Source organism: Neodiprion pinetum, chromosome 6, assembly GCF_021155775.2.
Source record: "Neodiprion pinetum isolate iyNeoPine1 chromosome 6, iyNeoPine1.2, whole genome shotgun sequence".
NCBI lineage: Eukaryota > Metazoa > Arthropoda > Insecta > Hymenoptera > Diprionidae > Neodiprion > Neodiprion pinetum.
In genome coordinates, this window is record NC_060237.1 from 30,188,192 (window position 1) to 30,205,266 (window position 17,075).

Genomic DNA, 17,075 nt, shown 5'->3' on the forward strand with positions numbered 1-17,075 from the left:
GAACTGTTTTCCGTGATCACCCCGTCACCGACTCGCGGAAACTCGGCGTACGTAACAACGTAGTCCGAGAGCAAATGGTCCACGTTTTGTTCGCCTACCGAACAACCAATTTTCGGACAAGTTCGAGACCTCGACGACATCAATTATGCGACAGCCTACCGCTTTCACTTCAAAAGCTCTGTAACCACACCTCTACAATTATGGATCATAAAGTCATCGCGTGTTTTCCATTCAACAAGGAAGCCAAGACGCTATTAATTTCCGAAACTTTGAGTAGTGATCACCGTTATACAAACCTAGGTTCGTGACAAATGGTGAAATTCACAACATCAAAGCGTATACCGTTTCTCTGTATCTACAGAGCTACTATTTGACCAGGTAGTACTGGCAAATTATTTTCAACTCACGCCACGTCGTCGCCAAGAACTTCTGTCTTCGATCAATAATTTATTCAGCACTCGACTGGAAGTTCAGTTTAACGACCGGCGTGGGTTAAATTTCGGAATTACATCTTAGAATCTCCAAAAATGTAGTATTCCTTGGTTAATTTTATTCACCGATCATTGCCTGGATACAAATATTACCGACGCTGGGCTTCATTTACCGCGTTAAAGTCTTTGCCTGAGAATGAAGGGTCAATGTCTGTATCTGTTTGGTCGATTTTCTGTCGGTATTAGGTTAAACGGCGGAGTGAACGCAGCGAGTCTCTGTGACAGGGGAAGTAATAGTCGGAGAACTTTTTCGTATTATGTTAATGCTTGGGCCGCATGATACCCTCACCAGTCAAAGCAGCCGAGACACTGTCCCCCGAACGATATCGAATCCTCGTCCAACTGTCCTGCCGAATTACCATTCACTCCACTTTGCTCGCGCCATCTAGCTATGATCCCGGGCCATTTTCCATGCCATTTAGGGAAATTAGTAGGCGCCGCCGAGAGTTTCGAACATCAGGATGGCAGCGTGGAAATCGACGCCAATGAAACCCTCTTGCCCTTTCGGTAAGTGAGTAAAGCCTCGGCCACTATCCTTTGAATTTGTCCCCTTTTTATACTAGCTTTCAAGGTTGGTCAAAAGTCGAGCCCCGCTCTCGTAACTTTCCTCAATCATAACTAAATACGAATTTTACCATTCGGATAATACTTGGGGTGAAAACATCACGCTGACAGTATAATGTGACGCGTTCCATTAGGTATATGGATAGAATTAGCGTAAAATGATTGAGAATTGTAAAGTGTTGAGATGGAATGTTCTGCATGTAAATATACTCGTATATACGTGAGGTGCGCAAACTGGTTTGTTTAAATGAACTTGAGACCACATTGTATACTCATTAGTTTTTCTAATTTACCGATATTTTGTTGAATTCAGTCGGAAATTGAATGGAAAGTGTATGAAATATGGAATTCGTGATGCGTTTACTGTGGATAATTTGTATTTATCTGATTCTAGATTTTTTTCAACATGTGGCATACAGGTTCTGCTTACATATAGAATGAGGCAGGAGTGAAGGTAGTTTCGACTCTCAATTAGTTCACCTTTTTCTGCGGCAGAAACACCCGACTCCTGTCACGTGAAAAGTCGTCAGTTTTCGATTTATCGTTGACGGTGTTGCCTCGAATAGCTTAGCGAGGATTGCAGAGTTTAATTTCTCTGCATATCGTAAAGCGACGATCCATGATTCAAGGCTCTTCCGCAAGTCACTCGCCGTACCTTTACCACTCTGGACGTCGAAACCTGAAGCCATCGGGCCGTCCAAGACGCAATTGGGTCCGAACAAAAATTGTAACCTGAACGACATTCGGCGTTTTCGGCCTCTTTGAAACCGTTTAATTATAATTAAACGAATTCTGTCGAGTAGGTACTTACCGTATATCAAAACGAGTCATGTCCAGTCACGTCCAATTATCACCGCGTGAGGATAGCCTGGTAAATGGATGTACGTACAACTATCTGCGTCTAAGGCCGAATGAAGGATCGTTTTAACTTTGAAACGGGCCTAGCGAATCGTGTAATCGAATGAAATCCCTCCGACTGTGGACTGTCAGAAGGACTTTGAACTTCGCTTTGGAGTTTCGCGGGTGTAGCGGCTGACAGCCAATAACGTCTGACCTCTTTGTCCAACTTTCCGGGACCATCCGCGTGTCCGCGAAAGTTCGCTTAAGCCTCTAAGCCACCGGGAACTCTTCATTCTTTCGGGACAAAACCGCTTACTACTTTTTGACCGAGAAGTTTCTGACCCGGCGTCCAGAATCCCTGACGTAAATTTCCCCTCGCAGCGACTCCGCCTTCCTGCCTGATCTTATAAATTGGTACCAAAAGGTTTTAATTGCCTGCGTCCTCGAGTTTGATTTCAGGCTTTTTATCCGCGATACTAAGTATATCGATACTTCGCGAAAGATCTCTTTGTACGCATACCCGTGTCGCGGGTATGTGAATATGCCGCATGGAATGGGAAAATGATTTTTGCCGTGGTGCAGTACGACGGATGGGGCAATCTCGCTGATATTCTTATACCATCGGTCGACGGATGGGATCGGCGAATCTTCTTTCACATTCAAGACGCGGAGCGGATATCCTTTCTTTTATTTATCTTTTTTTCAACTCCCCTCCTTTTTCTCTTTTCTTTCTTTTTTTTTCGCCCTTCCCGCAGTCGTGAATCGTACGATTTATTACAGTCGACAGTCCCTAGCGATCTTTCCTCGCTGTCTCTCCACCTTTTCCCTCCGTGGCAGCTGCACTATCGGGAATTACGTCCACTCTCAAGTTTCCAATATTTGATTCTCCATCAGCCAGGAATGATGTACCTAACTATCGTACAATCGCTCGAGTGATTCCCTCTTTCAATTGCTATTTGTTTAACCGAAAATTTGAAGAAAAAGTAGCGGGAGAGGGAACGATCGATAGATCACGCGGAAGCGACGGAGCTAGGTGGTTGAATAATGCCTTCAGCAACGACGAGGGCGAATTAAATAAGAAGCGGTACCTACGAATCCTCTTGGGTCAGACGTTATGCATGGTGGCTAGCTCGCAGCTGGATGGTGGTAAAGCAAAGTCAGGTAGGTATATTTAAATCTTCATCCACGCCGGTATCCGAGAAAGCTTTTAGGGGATTTTAATTGCGAACTTGAGGGTGCTCGAGTGACGCATAACTTTTATCAAACCGCTTGAATTCTGTCCATATTGTACAAAGATTATTCAACGGACCCTGGAGCCACGATCGAATTCGAATCATGTAACATAACTGGAAGCCCGAGAGGTGTTACCTTATTACCTTATTCCAAGATACAGAGTTGTGACGCGAGACAGACGAGCGAGACGTCTCGAAAGGTTACGACAACCTAGCGCTCCCGAGTACGACGAGGAATTCAAACCGTTGTTAGGATAACAAGAACGGGGGGTGAGATGCCAGAAGCCGAGAACAGTTTTTGGTAGTGGGGATGAGACCAGGAGTGTAAAAGCGGAGCAGGATACCAAACGAAAACAACCCTTCTCAAGGCGTCTCGACGCTGTCGGTTCCACGGGGGGATTGCGAAATTAGTAAGAACTTTCCGTGTACAGCTACACTCTTGATAATCCCGGATTCTTCTTCCTTGTTTTTCTTCTCTTCGCTCTGTTTTATCGCATTCGGTTGCCTGCCCGAGAATATTGACACCCGCGACAAAATTAGTGTTCTTAAGTATTACTCAAGGAAACGGGGATCGCTCCGGTGACTAAGGGTGCTGCATCGTCGGCGAACACGCGACGCAGGATATCCTCGATGTTTTATCACTTCGGCGTACGGAAAGAAGTCGCGTCGGCGTTTGCTGTTCCGAACGACGTGGCGCTCGCGGCTGTGTCTACGTAACAAACTCGTCGTGTAACCTACGCAATAACGGCAGGTAAAAAGGGTACGAGGGCTGGTTGAGCGATAACGCGTGGACGAAGCCAGCCGCAGTTGGCCTCCGGTTCTGTTTACGATCCATCCCGTAAAATATGAACGCGATTTATAGTGAACGCCTTTCCTCGCAGTTGTGTAAAAACCTTCTTTTTTTCTCTCTCTGTTCGTTTTTCCTTCTTCACCCACCTCCCTCCCTCCGTCGCTGTGTTCATCCTCTTTCTACACGCCTGGCAATAAGGGCTGATGCCTTGTCGTTGGGCAAATTAGAGGGGCTGTCGGAGGAGGAGAGAAACAAGGAGAAGAAACGTGAGGAGAACGGGCTTGGTCGAGCTCTGTTATACCACTCCTCCAAACGTTACAACGCGGCAGAGTGGAGAGAGAACGCGAGATTTCATTCAACAGCTTTTCAATCTTCCCTCGACTCTCCCCCGCAAACCCTTTCCTTACCTCTCGTGAATTCGGACCGCTTGACACGTAATTCAAATGAATTTCTCCGATCGGTTAACAAGCGGCTGTACACGTAGCCCGTCGTCTCGGGATCGAGACAAGGATCGGAAAATTGTCGGCTCTCGGGTATGAAAAGACGAGAGGGAAGTGGAAAACTAGAGCTGGTTTCGAGAATCGTCGGATATTTCATCGATGGACTTGCAGCAACCGCGACGCTGGGGTGGCTCGGGTCTCCTCGTCGTCGTCGTCGTCGTCGTCGTCTGATTAAAACCCTCCTCCGACTCCCGGCGTTTCCTTTCTCGTTCCACCTCCAACCTTCCGTCTTCCTTCCCTCCTCCCTACCCGCAATGAATCTTAATTATCCCAAGGGATCAGCTCCGCGTCGGGGGCGGCGCCGCGACTCAAACGAGAAAAATGTCGGGACGTGGATAGAATACTGTCGATATTGCAGCCCCTTGATTTCGTTGATCTTCGACCTAACGAACGAACGAACGAATGAACACGTATTCGACACTTGTGACCACCATCAATTTTCTGGCGTAGAAAGCCGTTAATGCGTGTTTCCGTTATACCATTCACCCGTGTCTCTGTTGTACGGTTCGTGATTTCATTCCGGTCAATCAATCGATGGGTAAGTGACTGTGCCTGTATCGATATAATACTAGACTGATAAGCTCAACCTGAATCCAGAGCTGCAGGTTGGTGGAGGAAAACTTACTATCCGACATCAATAACTCCTCCATTAACACAACGACGCTGGCACGATTCAGGCAAGTTAGTTAAGCTCGGTACATTAAACCTTCTAAGTATATCGAGTACGCTTTATGGTGAAGGGTTATTATCTTTCGAAGTTGGTTAAATAAGCTACCGAACCCCTGGAAAAGGAGCCGCGGTATCAGCTTCTCGAGCTTGCAGCAGCTCGGCATCGTCTCCCTCCAGGTTTCTCAAAGTTATGTATAGCCACCTATCTAAGCCCCAAGACTGAGCGGATATTGATAACTCGTCGAGAGCTTCTCCGAAGATGCATCGAGTGCATAGCGAGCGGAACGAAAGATAACTGGGCTGGAAATGATCCGCGGATACAAATGCAGAGCAATTGTCGGCCGACATGGACGTCCGCGGCTTATACGACGGATTGGATTATCATTGTCATAAATTTCCGCCGATGTAGTACATGTATATGCGGCTGAATTTAATTTACCGAAAATATCCATCTCGCAGAACGGAGAGAGGCCGGATAAACAGGGAGAGAGAGAGAGTCGGGAATGTGCTTCGGTCCGTTCGAAGAGCGCAATCGCTCCGTTGGCGTAGGGCCAGGATTAGAACCATCCCGATTAACCACTAATGAGGATTGCAGTAACTTGTCAAGCCCCCGTCTCTGGCTACAAAGCGATCCAACTTCGCCCCAGCTAGTCTAATGGCGCCTGCTGCTCTACCTACTCACAGCCTGCATGCCCTTTATCGACGATAATTTTCACCCGTGGGAATTTCGCAGCTACCTTATTACGGAATGCAAGTTGACGACATTATTTCGGAAACGGATTTGCGATTCCTTTCCTGGATCTTGCGTAGTCTAAAACTCATACCCGCGCACCCGTAATTGACGAGGAGAATTAAAAAAGGCTGTAAGTGTAATTTAAAAAAAAAAACAAATATTTCTATACGGAGAATTGACCTTGGCACGTTCATACTTTCTGAACGAAAAAATTGTTTGATTCCACTCTTAAATTCACTACTTTGTAATTGCTCATTATTATACTTACTGGATTTTGGTTTCCTCTGATGAAAACGACGACGTTTATAACGGTAGCTATACGAATTGCTTGAAGGCGGAATATCACGGTTTTATATATAAATTCTTATATTTTTCATTTGCTCTGGGCTTGAATAAAAGCTTTAGATGCTTGCTTTTGCCGTACCGAAGAGAAAAAGGAAAAAAAAAATGGATTTAGAAACCAGGAAGCTCCATTGGAATTCGTGTTGGAGTGCTCATACTATCGTCATTTTTTCCCTGTCAGAGTGACAGATCTGCGCTCGGTATACGTGACAGTTTCGTAATGGACATTTTTCAGATGACAGATTGCTTCAATTATGTTATAAAAATCTGCAACGTTACTGGTGTCGTATAGAAAATGTTGGTGGGTGTCGGTGTGGCTCTTTTTCTTTCTACAACCATCGGATCTCATGTATAGATAGGTTAGAAATAAATGCGCACGCTGATCGATCGGCTTTACAAAAGAAAAGGTAAAGAAAAACAAAGAAAAAGAAAAGAAGCAAAACAGGGTAAAATATATCATCCGAATAAACGACTCTCTAGAAACTTATTATTAATGCAATTATCAGATGACATATTCCGAAAACAATTGTTCACTTTTGCCGAGAATGTAATTATACTACGAAAAAATTGATTGAACGAATCTTTTTAATTGGTTAAAGTCTTGCATTTCCGTCGTAAAACAATCCCCTGTTTGTTCTTCTTCTTTTGAGCTTCGCGTTATTGTTTTCGTCGAAATTTATATACAGATCTGAGGCTGTGCGTCGATCTGGTCAATTAAACCGGGCTCCTTTCTGTTCGTGCTGTAATTAGAAAAGTTTAGTCGAATTTGAACGAATACCGGTGTCGTAATAAGTCGAATTCAAAACTCGAGTTCAATCTTCTCTCCCGATTGCGTGGAGTGAGATTGAATTCTCGGCAGAAAGAAAAAGAGAGGGGGAAAATGTATAATATACCGGGACCAATTTCATCGTGGATACTTAAGTAGTGGGTAAAGTATAAGGCGAATGAGTTCCATTGTGTTATCAGCTTTTATTATTGCCGGAATATCCTCGACGGACAATATAAGCTGTACAATGGCTCGACATTCCTTTACGATCGTAGTTCAGAGGCTAGATTATGTGTACGTATCAAAGCGCGCACGTACGATGGCATGTTCGTATTCCAAGAGGAATTTCATTTTGGAATATCCAGGATCGTGCAATCGGTCGTTGTCGAGCATTTGATAGGTGGGAATTTGCTCGAGGTTTGACGCATGTTCGGATTACTGAAGTCTAGAGTAACGACACATCGTCTTGGGGCTGAAGGAACGCCGACTCTCCCTTGTAGGTCTGTGAGAGGAAATTACGATTTTAAAATCGCCAAACGCGCCCCGTTCCGCGGCGTATGTACGAGTATCGTTCTCGGCCTGAGTGCACCTTATACGACGATGCAGAAAAATGACGTCAATCCACTTTACCTCCCGTCGCTTTTTACCCCTGTATTATATACCTAGGTACACGTACACCTCTACACTTACTGTGCGCTGTACGTCTAGCCTGGATATAAACTGGGGGTGAACCGCGTCGCTCAAACTTTGAAATTTTAGCAAAGCAGTATCTCGTCGTTATTGAAAATTCTATTTGCACGGGAAATTGTACATCCGAACCACGTATGATAGCAAAATTCGACGCCAAGTCATCGTCGTCGTGCGGACGGAGATGATCAGACCATTTCAGTTGCGTTGAACGGTTCCAGTGTACAGTCATTCCTAAAAATGTTACCGAATTCTTCAGACAAAAGAGCGTTTGAGTGACTTGCCATCTCGCATGGCCGTTTTAACAAAAGCTTTTAGCGATTATGAGAATCATCGCACCAACCTGATTGAGAATGATTAAGCACTTCAGAAAATTGTTCGTGTCCGTTATCACGAACCGCTACTGCAGGCGGCGCCATATCCGCACCTACCGCATTACATTTTTTCAGTGTAGTACATGACGCGGTTGATTATGTAAAAGTTAACCGGTTGATTGGTACGAGTTTTTCCACTTTTCGTGCCAAAACTGGTAGTTTACAATACAACCGACCAAATTGGATCAAAACGGGTACCTGGGGTTTTTTGGGTCCCTGATTTCATTTCAGAACTTATTTTTTGAATCTACCACCTGCTGAGGGTCAAACTAGAGATGAGTCAGGGTAAATCTTGTCGTTGGATTCAAAGTCGAAATTTGGTGTACTTGTAGGTGTTTCGAGTATTGCTGCCGCCATTTTGGATCCTCCGTTTTGCAATTCTTGTATTCTCATAACGGATTCATCGTCAGCGGACCCAAAAATCCCCGAGTAGTAAGTTTCAAACGACTTATTCCACTTCTTGACTTTTTGGTATAAAGATCCTGTGGCCTTATTGTGATTACCGGTATTTGACGCCACCATTTTAAATCCTTCATATCGAATTTCGCAATTTTACTTTCAAATCCGGATTCAGCTACCCCCAAAACGACAGTTTACCAATTTTCGTCGAAATCTATCGAGAAATAACAGAGATATTTAAAAATGTGCATATGCGCATCATTGCCAATTTGGGCACTTTCTTTTTTTGTGCATGTATATTATGCATCATTACTAGTCGACCGGTTAATCGTAATATTGCTTGTTATATGGGTAGTCAAAGCCTCGAGAATCCCACTCCGGTTGGCTGGACGATGGCAGTTTTGAGTGGTGGGTCTGAAACGGTCCGCAGATTTCCCAGAAACTGACTTTAGGCGGTTTAGGAAATTACAAAGCCGAGCGATTAGTACCCAGAGCTTATTAGGGATTTTCATAATTCAGCAACCCTCCGAGCTCTAGGAATCTGGCGATAAAGTATGTACGCCGCGAAAACCACACGGTTGGCGGGTCACGGGCGAATTTGCGTCACTGTAAATTGCACCGACGACGCTGGTAGAAGATTCTTCAGCGGGATGGTAAAATTGATTTTCGTTTGGCCGGCGTACGAAGGCGTAGTATGGTGAAGTAAAGTTGCGAATGGAAATGCGCAAGGTGCAGAGGTGGTCTCGTTCCGCGCAATTGAAGCCGAGGATGAAAGTTGGAAATTATGGAAGCAAATTTGCTCCAAGCGAAACGTCATTAATGTTAACACTTTTAAGAGAACATTTCCGTCTTTTTCTGCCGCTTTTCCATTTCCTACATTTTAACTCCCGCTGTCTAAAATTCTTCCTTCCGAGTTTGCTCCGCGTTCATTTGATCCTCCGTACACTGCAACAGCGGCATCAGCATCGCGACGACCACGCGATGCAAATGATGCACTCTCCAGAATTAAAGAGTTCACCGGTAGCCGTTGCTCCCGCACCTCAAATGCGAGCTGTGTAGGGTAAATGTATTTTACTTTTTTCCTCCTTCAGCCTTTTCTTTTGTATCGTAGGTATCCATCCACTTGCCGCAGTAGCGGAAGCAGAGCGCAGGCATAGAGAGGCGGTCACTTCTTCATTCAGGGCTTATACCTCAGGCATTCATCCTGACAAAAGTTGCCCGCTCTTCCGTCTTCCTTTCCTCGACAGAATTTCTCCCCGACGATCAATTGTCGTCGCAGTTCCATTATCGTCCTCAACGATCTCCGCATACGGGCTATTCCGCGTCAACCGGATCAGTCATCTCTCAGATATTTTTTTAATTTGGCATGTGGATTGTGTGGGACGAGTTAGATTTTTGTGCCAAAGCGCGAATCTCATAATGCAAAACTTCGATTTTTTATTAACAATAACAAATTAGACTCCCATTTTTTTCAAAAATTCATAACTTCGGCAAAAAATTAGATACAATATATTTTTTTTTTTCAAATTACGCGGAAAGCTCCATAGAATTTAAAAAAAAATACGAAATGGTAAAAACAAGTTGTTATCAATTGTTTATTTAACAATTAATTTTTCAAAGATTTTTAAAACAGTGACCGACACGATCAAAAAATTTTTTTAAAATTCTGACATGTTCCTTGAACTGTACTACAACCTGTGAATTAATTCCAGAGGGGTGTTTTTCTTCGTTTTCGAGTAAAAAATCATTAAAGGTGTCGATGCGCATGAAATTGCGGCCCGCCGAGTCTCTACGTCATGGCGGGCGGCCGGTTGCCGTCCACCGCTACACCGCGGTGGCGTCGCAGCGTTATTTTAGAGTCATTTTCACGATGTAGGACATGATTGAAGAATCTGAAAAAAATACTGTACCTTCACAAGGCCTGCTCAAAGCGATAAGTGAAGTTTCAGGAATGTGTTTTTCACCGTTTTTTTATTACAGAGATTCAAAATAACGGTTACACACCATGAGAGTGCACATAAATGATAATAATTACATAACTTGCTACTTATTTTAAAATAAAAACACATTCTTGAAACTTCACTTATCGCTTTGAGCAGGCCTTGTGAAGGTACAGTATTTTTTTCAGATTCTTCAATCATGTCCTACATCGTGAAAATGACTCTAAAATAACGCTGCGACGCCACCGCGGTGTAGCGGTGGACGGCAACCGGCCGCCCGCCATGACGTAGAGACTCGGCGGGCCGCAATTTCATGCGCATCGACACCTTTAATGATTTTTTACTCGAAAACGAAGAAAAACACCCCTCTGGAATTAATTCACAGGTTGTAGTACAGTTCAAGGAACATGTCAGAATTTTAAAAAAATTTTTTGATCGTGTCAGTCACTGTTTTGAAAATCTTTGAAAAATTAATTGTTAAATAAACAATTGATAACAACTTGTTTTTACCATTTCGTATTTTTTTTTAAATTCTATGGAGCTTTCCGCGTAATTTGAAAAAAAAAAATATATTGTATCTAATTTTTTGCCGAAGTTATGAATTTTTGAAAAAAATGGGAGTCTAATTTGTTATTGTTAATAAAAAATCGAATTTTGCATTATGAGATTCGCGCTTTGGCACAAAAATCTAACTCGTCCCACACAATCCACATGCCAAATTAAAAAAATATCTGAGAGATGACTGATCCGGTTGACGCGGAATAGCCCATACGCATGCGAGGTCCCACTGAACGTCAAGATTCGGTAACGATGATGGAAAAACGAGGTTAACGAGCTTGATTTGTGACTATTTTTTTTCCCTCCCTCTAGATAGAACACCGCGATTTTCTCACACTATTTTCGTACGTAAATCCGGACTTGCGTAATGTTATAGGTACTGACAAAGCGCGCGGTAGGTTCGGAGTCCAGATGGAATTCCATTATCAAAACCAGATGCGGAGTGTATCAACACGGTTTGTTAATTAGCGACTTATGTCTGCGTGTTTCCACATAATTAGGGCGCACAAGAACGGCTTCTCGTTATGGAATAGGCGTACATTATGCGAGGGAATGTTTTCATTAGGTATTACCATGCCAAAACGTATTTCCACCTCTGCTTCTGCACTCGAATCGAGGTACGTACCTTTAACGCGGAAAGTCTATGCTGATAATTGCGTAAGGCGATATCGAACGTTGCTGAGTTTCCCCCTTCGGCGTTCTACGTCAAGGCAATGGCATTGATGCCCTACGTGTATCCAGACGAAACAATGGTGCAGGACTGGGTGAGCTTCACCTCGACAAGCTCTATTGTAGGTACTCCATTGACGCTAGCATAATATATATATAGATTATAAGTGGTACGAGCCAGTGCTTCTTATCCTCTATATCCATCGCCCAACACTACCTACTCTACTTTTGCACAATTTGTCTGTCTGACAAACCTAGAGACACTCGTATCCGCAAGCTTGATCAAATCGATCTTCCGGGACTCATTGTCAAAGTGACCATATCGAAGGTGGACAGAGACTTTTTTGACCTCGTTTACATCGAAACAGAGAGTTTACATCCTCGCGGGGTCTTACGCGTAAATGTTAAGCGTGATTACACCCGAATTGTTGTGACAAACATGCGGTGCGAAGCACTTTCGAAACCCCTGTTCTTCCCCTGTTATCTACAGCTTGAACGACGTCTTTGAGCTAACGCACGCCGCGGTGGTTTGACGTCGGGAAAATGTAGCAACACGCCTTGTTTGTATAAGCCTGTGATTTTGCAGGATTGAACTGGCGAGACACGGTTGTCCTTTTTTATACCGGTGGGAAATCGGGATAAAGAGGGAGAAAGAGAAATAGAGCGGTACAGGGATAGAGGGAGCGGTAGTAACGGGGAGGGTTCGAGAGACGTGAGTTAGCTGTGGAAGACAGAAATGTAATAAATGTCAGAACAGACATTCCCCCGATGGAGATATTCGACTTGAAAGCTCGCGCTGCGAAGGTAGGGGGGGATTATCCAATTTGTAATACGCTGACACAATTGTCCCAGAATAATCCTTCTGTCATGTGTGAAAAGTATATTTTTGGAAATCCATTCGAACAGCTTTTCGCATACATTCGCGATATGTTTTAATCGTCCCAGAATTTAACCTGCGAACGAATTTTTCCAACAGTATTTTCCACAGTGTATGTAAAGTCAATTTTTATCCGGCATTAAAACCTGTCTGAAATGGAATTAAAAAAAAAAAAAAAATATGCCGTAAACACGTTGGCACAGTAAAAAGCCCCGCGTAAGTTAGCGAGATTAATTCAAGTTTACAAAGGATCCCGTTGAAGATGGAAAAAAAAAAACTCTCCGCTAAACTGAGTCGTGCCTTTTTACTCGTAGGATTTACGCGGCTTGAATATAACAGCGAGAGCAACTTTGTATCCAATTATCACTCTGATCTCCTCGAATGCGTTTGCTATTCGATTCGGTTGCTCCAGAGTGGCAGAACGCGCCCACTCTCGACGCCTGTATCCCGTAGCCCACCGACTGGTTCGGTGGCCAACAAAACTTTATCCGTTATCGAAGGATCGCGAGGAGGATACCTGTTGCATGCGCGGCGAACGATATGCGTGTATGTATGCGCTTAGTCGAAATTTCGTCAACTTCGGTTCATCGCAACAGAATTTTGCGTGCTCGAAATGAATAGGAGGAAAAAATGGGTATCTATCGATGAAAGAGATATCGCTGGGCATCAAAACTGTTTGGAAGAAAAAATCACGCCCATTATCACGGTGTGCCTTAAATGAACGAACTTCGGAAACCTCGCACTTGTAGCGCATTGTCGGCGTAGGAATTTAAATTGTAAAGCTAAAGACGTGGATAAAGTCCTCCCACTGCTGCAGCACTGCATGGAGGTTGGTAACGCGTTGTGAAAATTCACGATGCGAATCGAAAGGGCGACCGATTCCCAGGTATCTTGTACCAAGTGCACGAAGAGTTCAAGCTTCGACCCGAAGTCAGGCGTGGCAGGATTCACTGTTTGATCCGGAATTTTTAACCACTTCTAACTGGATGCTTGATTTTGCTTCGTCTCTCTTGTTTTCGGTGACGGAATCTATGTATGACGTTAGGAAAATAAGCTATCGAGTTCATCAACCGTTGGTCGATTCATCAGCTCTGCTCCTTAGCAGGCAGCGAGTGAAAGGTTTTTCTACTCTGTCTTCTTCTTTTCTACAGCGTATAAGCGGAGGACATTCGATTCTGCCCACCTTTTCCTAAGTGTTACAAGGCTGCAGTCGGACCGCGGTCTCGCGTCTTTCCGTCCGTTTTCTTTTACCATGCACCAGAGTAATTCGCAACGCGACGTGAAAATGCACAACGAACCTACAAATTATCCCGCCAAGTATAAGAACAATAAACGTTGTTACACCGGATTGCGAAGTAAGTATGCAAGTGTTGGTACAGATCCGTGAAGGACGGCATCATCGGCTCGTGACGCGTAACCAGTATCGCGACCCATTTAATCTACTCGCGACAATATTTTTCTCGCCGTTGTTTCTCTGCCTCCAACAAGGTTATCGATCTTCGTTCACATACGTCCAGGATCCTCGATACCAGGGAATGATGAACAGCTCTGGCCGCCCGCCACCGCGACAGCGTCCTATTGTTTAGTATCTTTTATTCGATGCTCGTTTTTCCACGCCAATGAATCGAATCGTGATTTATCTCGCCCCACTTTGGCCAAAAAGATCAAGCGACACGGGGATACATTTATTACCTATATGCGTTTATCGTGTTCGTGAATTTGCGGCAATTGGTCAGAAGCTCCGCGGACCGGGTCAGCTAGGAACCCTTACTTCTCTCGCTCGTCGCAGCATGAAATTGCTGAAACTTCATCTCGACCGGCCAATAATTGGGAACCACGCACCCGACGTCTACCCTGCATATAACATCGCGCACGGTATTGCCTCCGTGAGCGAAAATCGTTCCCCCGGTTTCGTATTTCGTGTGTAATCAAAAGCCCTGGGACCACTCTGCAGCATGGGTTTTGGTATAAATTCTAAAACTCGCTCATGTAGCCGTGGCCTGGGTTGAAAGCTGTGTCAAAATTTGGCTCGAGGAGTTGAGGAGGGTCGCACTACGTCGGGCTGAGCTGAAATAATTTCGCTCTCGCTCCTGGCGGCGTCGTTTCTGCAGTAATAATTTTCTCTCTGAGAAGTATTAATCCTTTGAGCCCGAAGGTAGGGCTCACTCAAGGGAGATTGGGAGAGGTGGAGAGAGGATTCAAGAGAGCGCCAACGCCAGGGCGAAACAGATGCGGACAGCGGAATACACGCGGATTTGTCATTATAGGCTGGGTTCGCTTGTCTACGGGATTCACGAGTCGGTGAAAAAACTGCTAAATTGGGAATAATCGTTCTTGTCCGGAGGACACGTCGAGGATCTCCACTAACGTTTCATCTAGTAAACGCATAGAAGAGCAGAGCTTCGATATCGTTTAATTTCTCCTCGTGATATCGAAGTCCGTGAGGATCGAACTCTGACTTGGCAGCGGGGGATCGCGATATTGCAGGATGAGGTTGGAATTCTCCCCCGAGGATGGGAAGAACTTATCCCCGCCCTTCTACTCCTGTGGAAAACACGGTGCAATATATCTCTCGAGTGCACATATTGCCAAGAATGTTGCTAGAGTCCCTGCAGACTCCTGTCCGTACGTGGTTTGAGAGTTTCGAATGCCGACCATTCGCCCACATTACTCGATCCATCGAGTAGTTGCATCAAAATTTTGCTCCGGACGATCGATGTTCTCGTGTTTTCATAAATTCTTCAGCACAATGAATTACAGGTAGAATACATGCTTGGCTCCAGTTTCCGACAAAGTTTGAACGAATATTCCAACACATTTTCAGAATGACAAAGTTGCTTGAAGCACGGAACGAGTATGGATACGAGGATATTGATATTTCTCCACGGGTTTAGCGGGCATTACTGTGAAATTTCGGTGTCTTGGAGAAAAATTGAACAGACGAGGAACAACGGCATGGATGTTCGGTCGCCACGTGCCAATTTTAACTTTCAAATGAGTTGGGGAATAAGAAAGACTGAGGAACGTACGAAACGGGAATTTCTTGGCAGGTAAATCGGTGGCGGTCGCCCTGCGGCTGACAGCTCGTCCATTGGCAAAAATTGAAAACCTGCCACGGTGAGCTTTCTATCGAGTGGAAAAAAGCTGAGCCGTTTATTCCGTAATCGCTGTCGTGTTGAAGACATCTTAATTCATGTCCAACATTATACCATTTACCTCAAGTCAAGATGACGTCTCACTCGACTTCACTGGACTGATTAGACGTGATCAGAAGAGTGGGCGAAAAGTTCTTTCCCAGTCGTGCATTCGAGATTTCTCCTCGCTTCCACTACCTTTCATAGTCTAAGTTTTCGGGCTCAGAGTTCCGCAGACTTGAGTCCAGAGTCTAGACCATTTAGACCAAAGTTTCTCGCGCTAATGGATTCTTGCTGCCGAGTGTTAGGTAATCTTGGAACAATGATTCAACCGCTCTCCTAGAAGTGCTCTGTGATGAATTTGCAAGTTCCTCCTTCCTCTTCGTCGGCTCACACTCGTCTCCGGATCTAGGTTCACCTCGTAAGTAGTGAAAAGTTGGAAACATATTTTCTATATTTCAGTCAATCGCCTGTAGAATCGCAATCCCATTCGTCGGTTTATAACAAAGATCGGTTCAACTTTTGCGGTCGTTTTATTGTGCGGCGCTGAAAGCATTTGCCACAAACGTTTAGCTCGTGCTTGACGTTGAGCCTCGCGCATTACGTGCCAGTTCCATTTCTATAAATGACTCTGATCGATCGCGTGCGCTGTGTAGGATACCAGTTTCCAACGCGGCGTATAACCGTACCAGACGATATTCGAGAATATTAATTGACAGCTCGCGCAATATTAGGTGTACTGTGCGTATTTATAATGAAGCTTTCCACGCCAATTCGGTCAATGATTGACCATGGCATTTTTCATATTTTTATTTATATTTTTTTCTCGGGTGCTTTTTAGAAGTCGTACTAACGTAGAAGAGATCCTTAGTGAAATTAAAAAATGTCATGGTCAATTGTTTACCGAATAGGCGTGGAATGCCCCATATATACATATGCGTACGTTTTTGTAAATGGATTTGCGACGAGCTGCTCTTTCTTCCCGTTGATACATTTCAAATTGATTTACCGTCGCCGTTTGACGCTGATAAAATCCTCGCCTATGTACGAGTTAATAGGAAAACAATTGAAAATGGACATTTTCCTGGAGAATATTTCTCATCATTTCTTCTTTCTCTTCGACCCTTGTGAAAAAAGACACGAACGAACTTTCCGATCTACTTCGTCGCTCATCTATCTCGCCTTTTTTCATCTCACTCGACAGCATTTTTCCAATCCACTTGCAATCTGAATCCTCTTTACTTGATGTATGAGCCTCAAGCGTTTTATCCATTTATCACTGATCATCAGAGAATCTTTCTTTTCTTCATTCCTTTTTTTCCCATAACGAAAATCGGTATTTGTGCTCGGTGCGAAATCCGACATACTTACTCTGACGACATTTATCAACGTCCCGTAATTTTATGATGGACATTTTTTTTTCCTCTTTCGATTGAAACAATTGCACTTCATCATCATTTCTTTCCACTCCGATGAAATATAAATTCTCCTATATTATTTTACTTTCATT

General features: G+C 44.2%; 1 protein-coding gene and 1 long non-coding RNA gene across 3 annotated transcripts in view; one reads left to right on the forward strand and one right to left on the reverse strand.

The window, feature by feature from the left end:
* Positions 1 to 17,075, forward strand: part of Invadolysin (leishmanolysin-like peptidase, invadolysin) — a 206,404-nt gene that overhangs the window by 126,334 nt on the left and 62,995 nt on the right. The window lies entirely within an intron of this gene.
* Positions 1 to 17,075, reverse strand: part of LOC124222419 (uncharacterized) — a 174,541-nt gene that overhangs the window by 102,665 nt on the left and 54,801 nt on the right. Inside the window, exon 3 of one of the 2 annotated variants that reach the window (XR_006884009.2) lies at positions 6,653 to 6,901. The exons of the other annotated variant lie outside the window; for it this stretch is intronic. This is a non-coding gene — a long non-coding RNA (uncharacterized lncRNA). Of the gene's footprint in view, positions 1 to 6,652; positions 6,902 to 17,075 lie in introns of those variants that run through there. 2 annotated transcript variants of the gene reach the window in all.